At 36.7% G+C, this 13523-nt stretch overlaps 1 protein-coding gene across 1 annotated transcript in view; it reads right to left on the bottom strand.

Annotated features, from left to right (window-relative positions):
* LOC101889402 (thioester-containing protein 1 allele R1) overlaps window positions 1–13523 on the bottom strand; it is a 30944-nt gene that overhangs the window by 14172 nt on the left and 3249 nt on the right. The window lies entirely within an intron of this gene.

The following is a 13523-nucleotide window of genomic DNA, read 5'->3' as shown; positions in this document are numbered from 1 at the left end:
ACGGCAATGCATTGTTAGCGTAGGCTGAGCATGAAATTGAAAATGATGATGACGTCATCACTCGTTGAATAATTTTCGAATTTTGAGAAATGGTGAGATCGATATTAAAACGGCTTTGCAGGAATATTCTTCAACGAATTTAAAAATATGCCACCATACTTATTTTTTATATTGCCACGCTATAAATCGATCAAAGTTATATATGGGAGTTATATCCAAATCTGAACCGATCTCGACAAAATTTGGAAAAGGTATTTCTGAGCTATAATTTATGTATTTTCCTGAAGATCGTTGTTATGGTGCAGATATTACGGCTGTGCAGGATAAAAATAACAAATTGGCTGAGAAATATAGTGGATGGTGGAGGGTGGATTACGGCTATATTGAATCGGTTCTCATCAAATTTGACATACTTGCTTCTAATCACAATTTGTGTCAAACTCCACAATAAAAGCTAATTGGACGATGGTATATATGGGAGCTATATCTAAATTTTGACTCATTATCTCCGATTTCGCAGGGTTCGTCCTTGACTCAAACAAGTGACCCGTGTAATTTTTTATCTAAATAGGTCTATAAATGTCACCTTCCTTTTTTCGACTCAGAAAGTGATTCTATGAGGATTATCAAAAGGAACTATGGGTCTATTACAGGGCGAGATGAAAAAAACTGCAACCAACTTCAGACTGCTGTCATTTCTAAGCCACTCGTCCGACAGCTGTTAAAATTATTCCAGTGACAGCTCATTATATTGTTTACAAGCGTACAAAAGCATTTTGGTGAGAATTTTCCAAAAAAAGTTATTCGTTATGGAATTTAAGCGGAATTCTTTACATTTGGCTGGAAAACCACAAGTGACTATCATTAGAGCATTTCAGCATTTAAATGTGAATAAATCTTTTGGTAGCGTAGCCCGACGTCAATGAAGTGGACGGAAGAAAACAGCAACATCAGCAGAAATTGTTGGAAAAGTAAAGAAGCGACTTGATCGAAACCCGCGTCGCAGTGGCCGAAAAATGACTCGTGAGCTGAACATATCGCAATATTCCATTCGGCCATTGAAATTCCAAAAAGTGCAAGAACTTACACGGCAATAGAAAGAAAATAGACTCAAAAGAGCTAAAGAGTTGCTTCGTTTGGCCGAATGTGGTGAACTGCCGAATTTGGTTTTCTGCGATGAGAAAACATTTGTTGTCCAGCAGTTTGTAAACAAACAAAATGATCGTGTTTACTTGCCAAAGAGGTCAGCTGAAAATGTGCACCTTCTGTTGGCCACCAGAACTCTAGCCATGGTGATGATGTGGGCCGCCATAACAGCCGATGATCGCTCTCCGCTCGTATTAATCAACCGTGGCATCAGAATCAATGCCGAATATTATCGCGAAAATATTGTGGAGGGTGTATTTAAGCCTTGGGCAAGCAAACATTTTGGCCGCAGACCTTGGACATTCCAACAGGACTCAGCACCATCGTTCTCAGCACGCGCCACCCAAGAATGGTGATAAAATGAGGTCGCTTCATTTCCAGCGCACAATGGCCACCAAAATCTCCGGATACCAATCCGTTGGACTATTGGGTCTGGAGTATTTTGGAAAGCAAGGTTGGCACTAAAAAATACCAACGTGTCGATCACCTCAAGCAAGCGCTTCGCCGTGTAACGGTTTCATTGGCCGTTTGAAGGCCATAATTCGTGCCAAAGGTGACCAATTCGAACAAATCTGAACTTATTCTAAAATTTGATGCTATTTCCGACATTTTTTGCTTTCATTCAATAAACCTAAGTGTCGATCACCTCAAGCAAGCGCTTCGCCGGGAATGGGCCAAAATACCGCAGAGTAAAATTCGGGCAGCGTGCAATGGTTTCATTGGCCGTTTGAAGGCCATAATTCGTGCCAATGGTGACTAATTCGAACAAATCTGAACTTATTCTAAAATTTGATGCTATTGATTTGATTGATTTGATGCGTTTGACTTTGTTGCAGTTTTTTATATCACCCTGTATATGTAGGTAGACGATGGCCCATTCGAAAATATGTTAAAAAATCCACATTTAAGGCAATGATGGTCCCGTGGAATTATATCTTTAAAATCATCGTTAATACTTCTAATGCTCCCATGACGGAATATCTTTAAAAATCCACGTTGAAAGCGGCGACGATCCATTGAAAAATGCCTTTAAAATTTACTTTTAGAGCAGGTTTTGTCCCTTGCAAAATATCTTCAAAAATACGATTTATATTTCTTATGGTCCCTTGAATATATGAGAATATGTTTTAAAATTCACTTTTTAACAATTTTCCTTTGTATATCTCATACTGCGCCTAAAGAGGCCTATCTGTAAAGAAAGACGATAACCAAAAAAAAAAAAAAAACAAACCACTTTTGTTTTCGGTGAGAAAATCGCCACTTTAATGGGAAAAAAACATTCAACATTACACGGGAATGTTGTACACACAGTTAGGTTGACATATGACCCCGGGGAGTATGGGCCGCTAAGGTTGCTTACCATCCATGGCGAATGCTCAAATGAAAGTTGTTTTTATATTCTGGGTAGTTTGTTTTGTAGGTTTCGAAGTCATAACTAGATACCAACAATAAACTTTCATAATTAAAAAATAAAAACAATTATTGAGCCAAAGAAAATATTTAAGTAGAAATAACAACAAAATAACTTCAGCCACTTGACCATATATCATGGGTCTTAATGGGTTCTACTTGGCGTTCTAGTTTGTGTTTTTGTTGTTGAAAATGAATTTAAATGTTCATGGCATGGCCGATGGCGAGCTGGTTTTATGGGTAGCCAGCCACACATAATTATTGTCCAGTTATTTGCCTCAGTGGTGTTGGAATCATTTTCAGATGAGGATTGTAGCTAAGAAGGCCAAAACTGTGCTAGTTACAAAAATAGAATTTACAAGTCAATGCCAAAGATATATTGTGTCTCTGATTTCTGTGATCTTGTCTTAGCAGCTCAGCAGCATTCCATGGTAAGTATCTGTATCTCTATACCTATATCTATAAAAGAGGAAAATGTTGGTATGTTTGTAATTTATGGCCTCGAAATACGCCGCACAGATTTTCCTAAAAATTTCCAAGTATACTACAACATCGCCTGAAAGTAACATAGGCTATACAAATGTTTGAAATTCCACTTGGAACTGGAGATTTAGCATCAGAATCAGAGGTACCTCCTAAAACTTTAGATGTTATATGCACATATCTATTGATTGACTATGGATACAGTCTCCCAATTTGGAATGAGTTACGGGATCTCATCAGAAAATATATTTGCCAAATTATTAAATTTATTACTTCCGATTTGGTTATAGCTCCCATATACATTTTCGGTCGATTTCATGTATATTATGCACCAAACACGATAGGTATGTTCGATTCCAATGAAATTCAGAATATGGGGCGGAATTCGTTTACAATAATAAATTTGACAAATAAATTAGAAATCGGTTAAGATGTGGATATAGCTTCCATATATACAGGATGAGATAAAAACAACTGCAACAAAGCCAAACGCCATCATTTTTAATTTTTTTTTTAAATTTTATTGAATGAAAGCTAAAAATGTCGGAAATAACATCAAATTTTAGAATAAATTTAGATTTATTCGAATTGGTCACCTTTGGTACGAATTATAGCCTTCAAACGGCCAATGAAACTGTCACACGCTGTCCGAATGTTGCTCTGCGGTATTTTGGCCCATTCCCGGCAAAGCGCTTGCTTGAGGTGATCGACACTTTTATTGCCAACCTTGCCTTCCAAAATACTCCAGACATAATAGTCCAACGGATTGGTATCCGGAGATTTTGGTGGTCATTGTGCACTGGGAATGAAGCGAGGAACCTCATTTTGTAGCCATTCTTGGGTGGCGCGTGCTGAGTCCTGTTGGAATGTGCAAGGTCTGCGGCCAAAATGTTTGCGTGCCCAAGGCTTTAGTACACCCTCCAGAATATTTTCTCGATAATATTCGGCATTTATTCTGATGCCACGGTCGATTAATACGAGCGGAGAGCGACCATCGGCTGTTATGGCGGCCCACACCATCATCATTTACCGGCGCTTGAGTTCTACTGGCCAACCGAAGGTGCATATTTTCAGCAGCTACAAACTGCTGGATAACGATTGTTTTCTTATCGGAGAAAACCTAATTCGGCTGTTCACCACTTTCGACCAAGCGAAGCAACTCTTTAGCTCTTTTGAGTCTATTTTTTTCTGTTGCGATGTAAGTTCTTGCACTTTTTAGAATTTCAATGGCTTTATCCCGAGCTCATTTTTCAATATTTGCCGAATGGAACATTGCGATATGGTCAACTCACGAGCCATTTTTCGGCCACTGTGGCGCGGTCAAGTCGCTTCTTTACTTTTAGAACCATTTCTGCTGATGTTGCTGTTTTCTTCCGTCCACTTCCTTGACGGTCGGGATACGCTACCAGTATCACGGTAACGAGCGATAGTACGAGACACAAAAGATTTATTCACATTTAAATGTTGGAGTGCTCTAGCGAAAGCCACTTGTGGTTTTCCAGCCAAATATAAAGAAATCACACTATCACGCTTAAATTCCATCACGAATAACTTTTATTCTGGAAAATTCTCACCAAAATGCTGTTGTACGCTTGCAAACAATATAATGAGCTGTCACTGGAATAATTTTAACAGCTGTCGGACTAGTGGCTTAGAAATGACAGCAGTCTGAATTTGGTTCCAGTTTTTTCATCTCATCCTGTATTCCATAAAAACCGCCTGAAATCTTTCAACTTCAACAGAAAAAAATTAAATATTTTCTGGAGCACATTTAATCCATTGGATTAAAATATTGAAATTTTATCATATTTTTTAAAATAATTTTCTTGATTGGCTCCACAGCCACCAGTTCCCAAATTGTGCCGGTAACATTTAATTCGTGCGGTAATCTTTAAAGCTGAAGCTCTTGAAATGAATCCACAAAAATTGAAAGAAAGTGGAATTCGGCATACGGCATGTACATGAATGCTTACATTCATACAAATGTACCTGTATTGTATATATGTATGTATATCTGTTTTTATGCCATTTACTTTGGATCTTCAATGAGGTTGACTTATTGTCGATTCAAATCCCAAATTTTTGTTGTTTGGTTGTTAATGGTGTTTTGTTTTTTTTTTATATTTTTTTGTGTTCAATACATAATGGATTAGTTATGATGATCACTTCACAACGGTTTCGAACTGACAGCGAATTGCTGTCAGTGACTTACTGTTGTTGATAAAGACGATGGCGATGAATCTGCAAAATTTCATTCATTTCTTGCCTTAAGAGAATTCAAGTCGTGTAAAGTGGGTGTGTGTATAAAAACGTGAATGTATTCATTATTCCAAATGTATTGAAAAAAAGTTCCAAGCGATCTGAAGATTTATTATATTGGATCTTTGAAGAAATTTTTCAAAAGAACCACCAAAGCAAAAAATAAAAAATGTGTGTTTTGAACTTTCCGAGCGTAAATGTGGGTTTTCTAATAAATATTTTTAAGGGACCAACGTCTTCCTTTAAAAATATGTGTTTAAGGGCCTATCAATCCTTTAACCGAGAATTTTTGAATATATTTCCTAGGCGCCATCACGATATATTTAAACATGGACCTTAAAAGCGTGAATTTTTAAGGAAAGGCCATCACTTCTTCAAACCTTGATTTTTAAAGATATTTTTCCCCAAGAACCATCACTGCTTTCATCGTGGATTTTAAGCATCTTTTCCAAGGGATCCTCACTGCTTCAAGCGTGGTTTTTTAAAGATGTTATTGCAAGGGACCATCACGTGGATTTTTCAAAAGTTATTTTTCCTAGGACTTTAAAAGTCAATATTTTCCAAAAGGCCAATACTTCTATGAAAGTTAAATTTTAAAGATATTTTCCCAAGGGACCCCCAAGGAAAACATAAGGGATTTTAAAGATATATTTTTAAGGGACTATCTGGGCTAATACATTATTATCTATTCTTAACGGATCAACGTCCTCTCTAAAGGTGGATGTTTAAGGGGCTATAACCGCTTTCATCGAGGATTTTTTAAGATATTTTCATAGACGTTATCACGATTTTAAACGTAGATTTTTCAAGAGATTTTTTTTCCAAGCTTAAAAGCTTGAATTTTAAAGGAAATTCTTCCCAGGAACCATTACTGCTTAAAAATGTCGGTCCTAAAGATATTTTCCTAGATGTCATCGCAGCTTTAAATTTGGATTTTTTCAAGGGGCCCTCACTGCTTTAAACGTGGAATTTTATTTTTCCAAAGGACAATCACTGCTTTAAAATTGGATTTTTAAAGATATATTATACTTAAAACATGGCTTTTTAAATACATTTTTCATAAGGATCATCTATGCTTTTAAAGCGGATTTGTAAAGATCTTTTCCCCTTGGGACTATCAGTGCTTAAGAAGCAGAAATGGTTCGAAAAGTAAAGAAGCGACTTGATCGAAACCCGCGTCGCAGTGGTCGAAAAATGGCTCGTGAGCTGAACATATCGCAATTTTCCATTCGGCAAATATTGAAAAATGAGCTCGGGGTAAAGCCATTGAAAGTTCAAGAACTTACACCGCAACAGAAAGAAAATAGACTCGAAAGAGCTAAAGAGTTGCTTCGCTTGGCGAAAGTGGTGAACAGCCAAATTTCGATGAGAAAACATTCGTTGTCCAGCAGTTTGTAAATTTACCAAAGAGGTCAGCTGAAAATGTGCACCTTCGGTTAGCCACCAGAACCCAAGCGCCGGCCATGGTGATGGTGTGGGCTGCCATAACAGCAGATGGTCGTTTTTCGCTCGTATTAATCGACCGTTGCATCGGAATAAATGCCGAATATTATCGCGAAAATATTCTGGAGGGTGTATTAAAGCCTTGGGCACGCAAACATTTTGCCTGCAAACCTTGTACTCAGCACGCGCGACCCAAGAATGGTTACAAAATGAGGTTCCTCGCTTCATTTCCAGCGCACAATGGCCACCAAAATCTCCGGATACCAATCCGTTGGACTATTGTGTCTGGAGTATTTTGGAAAGCAAGGTTGGCACTAAAAAATGCCAATGTATCGATCACCTCAAGCAAGCGCTACCCCGGCAATGGGCCAAAATACCGCAGAGCAACATTCGGGCAGCGTGTGACGGTTTCATTGGCCGTTTGAAGGCCATAATTCGTTCCAAAGTTGACTAATTCGAAAAAATCTAAACTAATTCTAAAATTTGATGCTATTTCCGATTTTTTTGCTTTCAATTAATTAAAATTAAAAAAATGTAAAAATTATGGCGTTAGACATTGTAGCAGTTTTTATACCCTCCACCATAGTATGGAGGGTATATTAAGTTTGTCATTCCGTTTGTGACACCTCGAAATATACATTTTAGACCCCACAAAGTATATATATTCTTGATCAAAGTATATATATTCTATGTCGATTTATCAATGTCCGTCCGTCTGTGGAAATCACTCTAGCTTCCGAACGAAATGAAGTAGGTTGATAAAATTTTACTCAAATGTGTACTATGTCTGCAGGACTTTTGGTATTGAAAATGGGCCATGTAGGTCCACGTCTTCGTATAGCCCCCATATAACGGTACCTCCCGACATGCGGTATTTTTATGATTCTAGCGACATTTGTTACTGGAATTGTTTCAAAATTAATATTTAAAGTTTATAATAGATGCTACGGCTTAAGACAGAAAATGGACTATGTAGGTCCACATCTTCGTATAGCCCCCATATAACGGTACCTCCCGATATTCGGTATTTTGATGATTTTAGCGGCATTATTTACCGGAATTGTTTCAAATTTGGTATTTGTCGTTTTTAATAGATACTACAGTATAAAACAGAAAATGGGTCATGTAGGTCCACGTCTTCGTATAGCCCCCATGTAACGGTACCCCCCGATATTCGGTAGTTTGATCATTTTAGCGACATTATTTACCGGTATTGTTTCACATTTTGCATTTGAAGTTCATAATGGATGCTACAGCCTATCACAAAAAGTTGTCTGTGCAGGTCGACGCCTTCGTATAGCCCCCATATAACTGTACCCCCCGATCTTCGGTATTTTGATGATTTTTGCGACATTATTTACCGGAATTGTTTCAAATTTCGCATTTGAAGTTCGTGAAGTTCGATATTGCAGCCTATGACAGAAAATTGCCTGTGCATTATAAACAGATTTTTTTTCAAGTTTCGCATTTGAATATTGTAATAGCTTGTGACAAAAGTTGCCTATGCAGGTCCACATCGTCGTATAGACTCTAATATACGGATACATTAGGTATTTTCAAGATTTTAACAGATTTTTAAGGGATTTTATTTATTTTTTTTTTTTTTGAAAATTGTTATATTTGTACCAAATGGTGGAGGGTATTCAATGTTCGGACCGGCCGAACTTACAGCTTTTTTACTTGTTTATCCTACCCTATACATCTTCGTTCTATTTTAAATCTTCGTTCAAGGTTATTGTGCGCCATATGTACAATATTCGTCCAAATAGAATGCATTTTGAAGTATCCGACAGAATTCAGCCTAGAAATTTTTGTGAAAATCGGTTCAGATAAAGCTATAGCTCACATTTGCTTCCATGTTTCGTCTGACTTGGTTTTTAAGTAATGATTATTGATTCCAGATATCTCATGCAGCCTAGAAATACCTCTGCCAATTTTTATCAAGATCCGTTCAGATTTTGATATAGCTTCCATATATATCTTTATCTGATTTCACGTTTTTTGTGCACAAAGCAGTTAATATCAGACCAACTGGAGTGACATACGACTGAATGTAGCCTAGAAGATGGTACTTCAAATTTTGGGAAAATCGGTTAAGACATGGCTATAGCTCCCATTTCTTATGTTGCATCCGACTTGGTGTATAAAAGTGTTATTTTCGTAATGAGCACTTTACATCAATCAAATTAAGTACCAGATATCAGATATAGCTCAGATCGAGATCGGTTAAGATTTGGATATAACTTGCGTATATATATGTTTTCCTCAGATTTCAGAGTTATTGTGCACCAAATATGTAATATCATCCCAAATAGAAGAGCCGTAAATCGATTCCGAGTTTGATATACCTCCCCTATATTAGTTTCCTCAGATTCCAAATTTTAACTGCTCAAATACTAAAATACCCATTGGCTGGCTTTGTTTTGATAAATTTTGCAGCTTGAATTTTTCCCCCTCTTTCTCTCATCCATGTGAAATTTTGTTTCACATTTCGCCATGGTTTACTCATATTGCAGTCTACACCGCCAACCACCTACCACAAAAATATACAACAATTACTTCCCTCATCACTTTTGTTTCATACATAATCGCCTCTCATGTTGAATCGGAAAAAAACCCTCAAACAATTGAGTTCGATATAACTTGGCGTTTTTTTTTTTTCATTGTTTGTTTCTCCATCTTTTTTTACCTCAACAACTTCTGGTTTCCTTTGCCATCGCCATTGACGGTGTCGTTCGTTATCTCATTTTGCCACAACAATGATTGACAGCCGCACAAAGAAATATTTGAAAATTATCTCAGCGAACATGTTGAACCTACGCATTCGATGTGGATTACACTCGAAGAAATTTGTACGGTCAAGACTCACAATTTTGACGCGTTCTGAAAATAATGGAAAAAGACCTTTAAAAGGGAATCTTCGTAAAGGGTGTCCTCGTATCAATAGAAAGCCTATTTGGAAATTCTAGCTGTATAGATCTCTAAGTGACTGCCTATAGAAGACCTTTAGAATGCCTATTCTTTTAAAAAGTAGCAAACCTCGAAAAGTTCTGCCATCATTGAGAATCTTCCCAAAAAGGTATTTTTGCCTACATAAGTTCTGCCCTGTACCAGAAGAGAATTTCTCAAATATATTTTCTTTATAGATTTTTTTCTCCAAGTGTAGTCGGCGTAACACTTGTTAAAATATTGTTGCACATTGGCGATTGTTTTGTGGCTGGTATTGCCTTTGAGAGTTCACCTTGACTTGTCGCCAGCTATTTGTTTTCTGCTTATGAGCCGCAATTCTTATTTGATCTACACCACCATCAACTGGCCGGCACATACACACACACACACATTCATGCTTGATTTTCACAGTTTATTTAAGTAATTCTGTTTTGTTTGTTTCGGAGCTTATTTTCGCACAAATTTTTTATTTATTCATCGCTTTAAAGTGTTTTATTTTCTCATTTATTTTAGCTCTCTGCCATTTACATTAAAATCCCATTATATATTTGTTGTTACTATTTACGGAAATACTTGAGTTTTGTTGTTGTAGTTGTTGCTGTTTTGAGGCTGATTCATTTAACTGAGAACAGAAGTAATTCATATTGCGGGGGATGAGATATGAAAAAAATTCCAACACATTTGTTTGTGCCATTTTAAGATGACACATACGGTCATTTTTTTTAGGGATCAACAGACGTTAGAATTTTAATCACCTCCCCCGCTAACAAAAAATTTTAATAGACATTATTCGAATATTGTGGAAATTATTTCTGAAAATCCACGTCCCTTTGAACAATATTTTTAGAAATCCACGTTTAAAGCAATGATGATCTCTTGGAAAAATTGCTTAAAAGCCACGTTTAAAGCAGTGATGGCCCCTTGGAAAATATATTTAAAAATTCAAGTTTGAGGCAGCGATGAACCTCTGGAAAAATATATTTAAAAATCCAAATACACCACAAGGTGTTCCGGGTATTATGTCTTTGTGCATTTGTTTGTAATAGGCAAAAGGAAACGAGATAGATCCATAGTTCCTTTTGATGATCTGCATAGAATCACATTCTGAGTCGATTTATGCATGTTCGCATTTATTACCCGATCCAGATGAAATTTTGCACAAATCATTTGTTTGGCCCAAGGACGAACCCTATTGAAATTGGAGATAATCGGTAAAAATTTAGATATAGCTCTCATATATATCTTCGTCCGATTTGCCTTTTATTGTGCACCAAACGTGTAATATCAGGCCGAATAGTATGGAATTTTGCACATACAATCAAATTAGGCCTGAAAATAAGTATGCGAAATTTGATCGAAATCGGTTCAGATATAGCTATAGCTACTATATATATTGTTCATCGGATTTGTTATTTTTGTCCTCCGCAGCCGTAATATGCACTCTGTAACAACAATATTTGGGGAAATATATCAAATACAGCTCAGAAAAACCTTTGCTAAATTTTTTCGAGATCGGTTCGGATTTGGATATATCTCCCATACATATCTTAGTCCGATTTACCTTTTATTGTGCACCAAACGTATAATATTTGAAATTGACACTTACGACCGAATTAAGACTAGAAGCTCAAATAGCAAGTGTCATCTAAACATCAAATATCAGAATTTTATTTTTATCCCTTAACCCAATATCAAATGTTGTACTATTCAGTACTTTTTGTACAATTAAAGTACACATTTCCAATACCAAAACCCAATACCAAATGTTGTACTATTCATTACTTTTCGTACAATTATTGTACACATTTCCAATACCAACTCCATATCTCAATTCCAGATGCCAACAGAGACCTCAATTTCGTTCAGGCTACACATGAACAGCGACCCTAATACCAAATTTCAAACTACAACCACAATCTGTTAACTCTGTATAAAATTGTACTATATATAGTTCTATTTACTAATTTTAGTGCACATTATCACAAACCTACCACCAACTGGGACGCCAATGTGCTACAATCAGAGGTAAACCTCATCACGAACTATTTATACTTAATGTGGAAAATTTTTGAGTTCAAATGTGGACATTAAAATATTAAATATCAACGTGATATACCGATATACCTACGTTAAAAAATGTGGACTGTGATTTAAAACAGATATATATCGCTCAATAAAGTTATGCTAATCATGGATATATATGAATAATATATTCATAGTGTGACTGACAGGACATTCTTCAGGTTTTGGTCCATTTTAAACTCTACATATTTTACCAACTTTTTCCCCAAAAATAAGCTTCTATTCTGGTCCTAACCCAACTCTCATTGCCGCCCGTAGCGTGATTACGTCATTAACGTGGACAGACGAACTCGTTTTGGCTTCAATTTCAAATCTCAAATATTTTGCGGTATTACAAACTTCTTCGCACATCGAACTTATAATACCCCCGACCCAGTGTTGTAGGTGGTTCCGTTACATGGTTTTGAGTCTTAAGTCTTTTCCCGTATTATGTCGAGCTTCATGACGAGGCAGAGGGAGGGGAATGTGTGTGCCCTGATTTTTTCCGAATGTTCTGTCTTAGTGCCACCTACATAGTATCTTGATCGCATGCATCTAATGACCAACCCTCAAACATAGCGATTTAATTGTTATGCCGTTTGTGTCTTAAGTCTTTTGTTTATTTTTTTACTTTTCACCACCCTCCCCCTCTCCTCGTTAAAGGTGTGGAGATTCTATGTAGCCAGCTACTGTTAAGCTCATTGCAAAATGTAAATTCAACTTAATGACCCACCCTCGCACGTCATGCACGCATCCAATTTGTATGGAGTTTGTGTCTTAAGTCTTTTGTTTTGTGTGCTTGTGTGTGCTGGTGTTTTTGTTTTCTTACGATTTCGGCTACATTTATTTGTTTCTATACAGGTGACATGGAAGTATATTATATGTGAACATGTTGTTGTTGTTGGTGGTTTTTGTAGTTCATTGTTTTGTTATTGTTGTTGCTATCATGACATGTACTGTTTTTGTTGGTCTATCGTAAATTAAACAAACTGGATTTGGATTTCAATGTATCACAGCAGTACCAGCAAAAGCAGCAGCTATATGAGATCATTTCATGCCAAAAACAAAAATAATATCTTACACTCACACGCTATGTGAGCGATGAAATGCTGCTGCTGTTTATACCCTACGCCACATAGTGGTAAGGGTATTATGTCTGTGTGAATTTCTTTGTAACAGGGAGAAAGAAGCGAGATAGACCCATAGTTACTTTAGAGGATCTTCATAGAATCAATATTTAAGTCGATTTATGCAAGTCAGTCCATGTATTCTTGTGAACAAAATGTAGGTCGCATTTATTATCCGATTGAGATTAAATTTTCCAAACAATGTTTGTTTGACCCAAGGGCGAACCCTATTAAAATTGGTGATAATCGTATCAGATTTAGATATAGCTCCTATATATATCCTCAAGCGATTTCGGATAAATTGTGCACAAAATGGCCAATATGAGTCCAAATGACATGAATTTTGGCATATCCGACCGAATTCAGACTAGAAGCAAGTACATTAAATTTGGAGAAATTCGATTCAGATATACCTATTGTTCCCGTATATATGTTTCATCCGATTTGGGGTTTTAAGTCCCTCACATGCGTAATATACACTCCAGAAGAATGATATTTTGTACCGGATATCAGATACTGCTCAAAAATACCTCTGTCAATTTTTATCAAGATCTGTTCAGATTAGGATATAGCTCCCACATATATCTTTATCCTATACCGACTTTTCGGTTCGGGTTAATTTCATTCGCGCAAATATTGAAACAT

The sequence above is a fragment of the Musca domestica genome, unplaced genomic scaffold (genome assembly GCF_030504385.1).
Source record: "Musca domestica strain aabys unplaced genomic scaffold, Musca_domestica.polishedcontigs.V.1.1 3, whole genome shotgun sequence".
NCBI classification, from domain to species: Eukaryota; Metazoa; Arthropoda; class Insecta; order Diptera; family Muscidae; genus Musca; species Musca domestica.
Note: the sequence above shows the minus strand (reverse complement) of the source record. Positions and strands in the feature narration are given on the sequence as shown.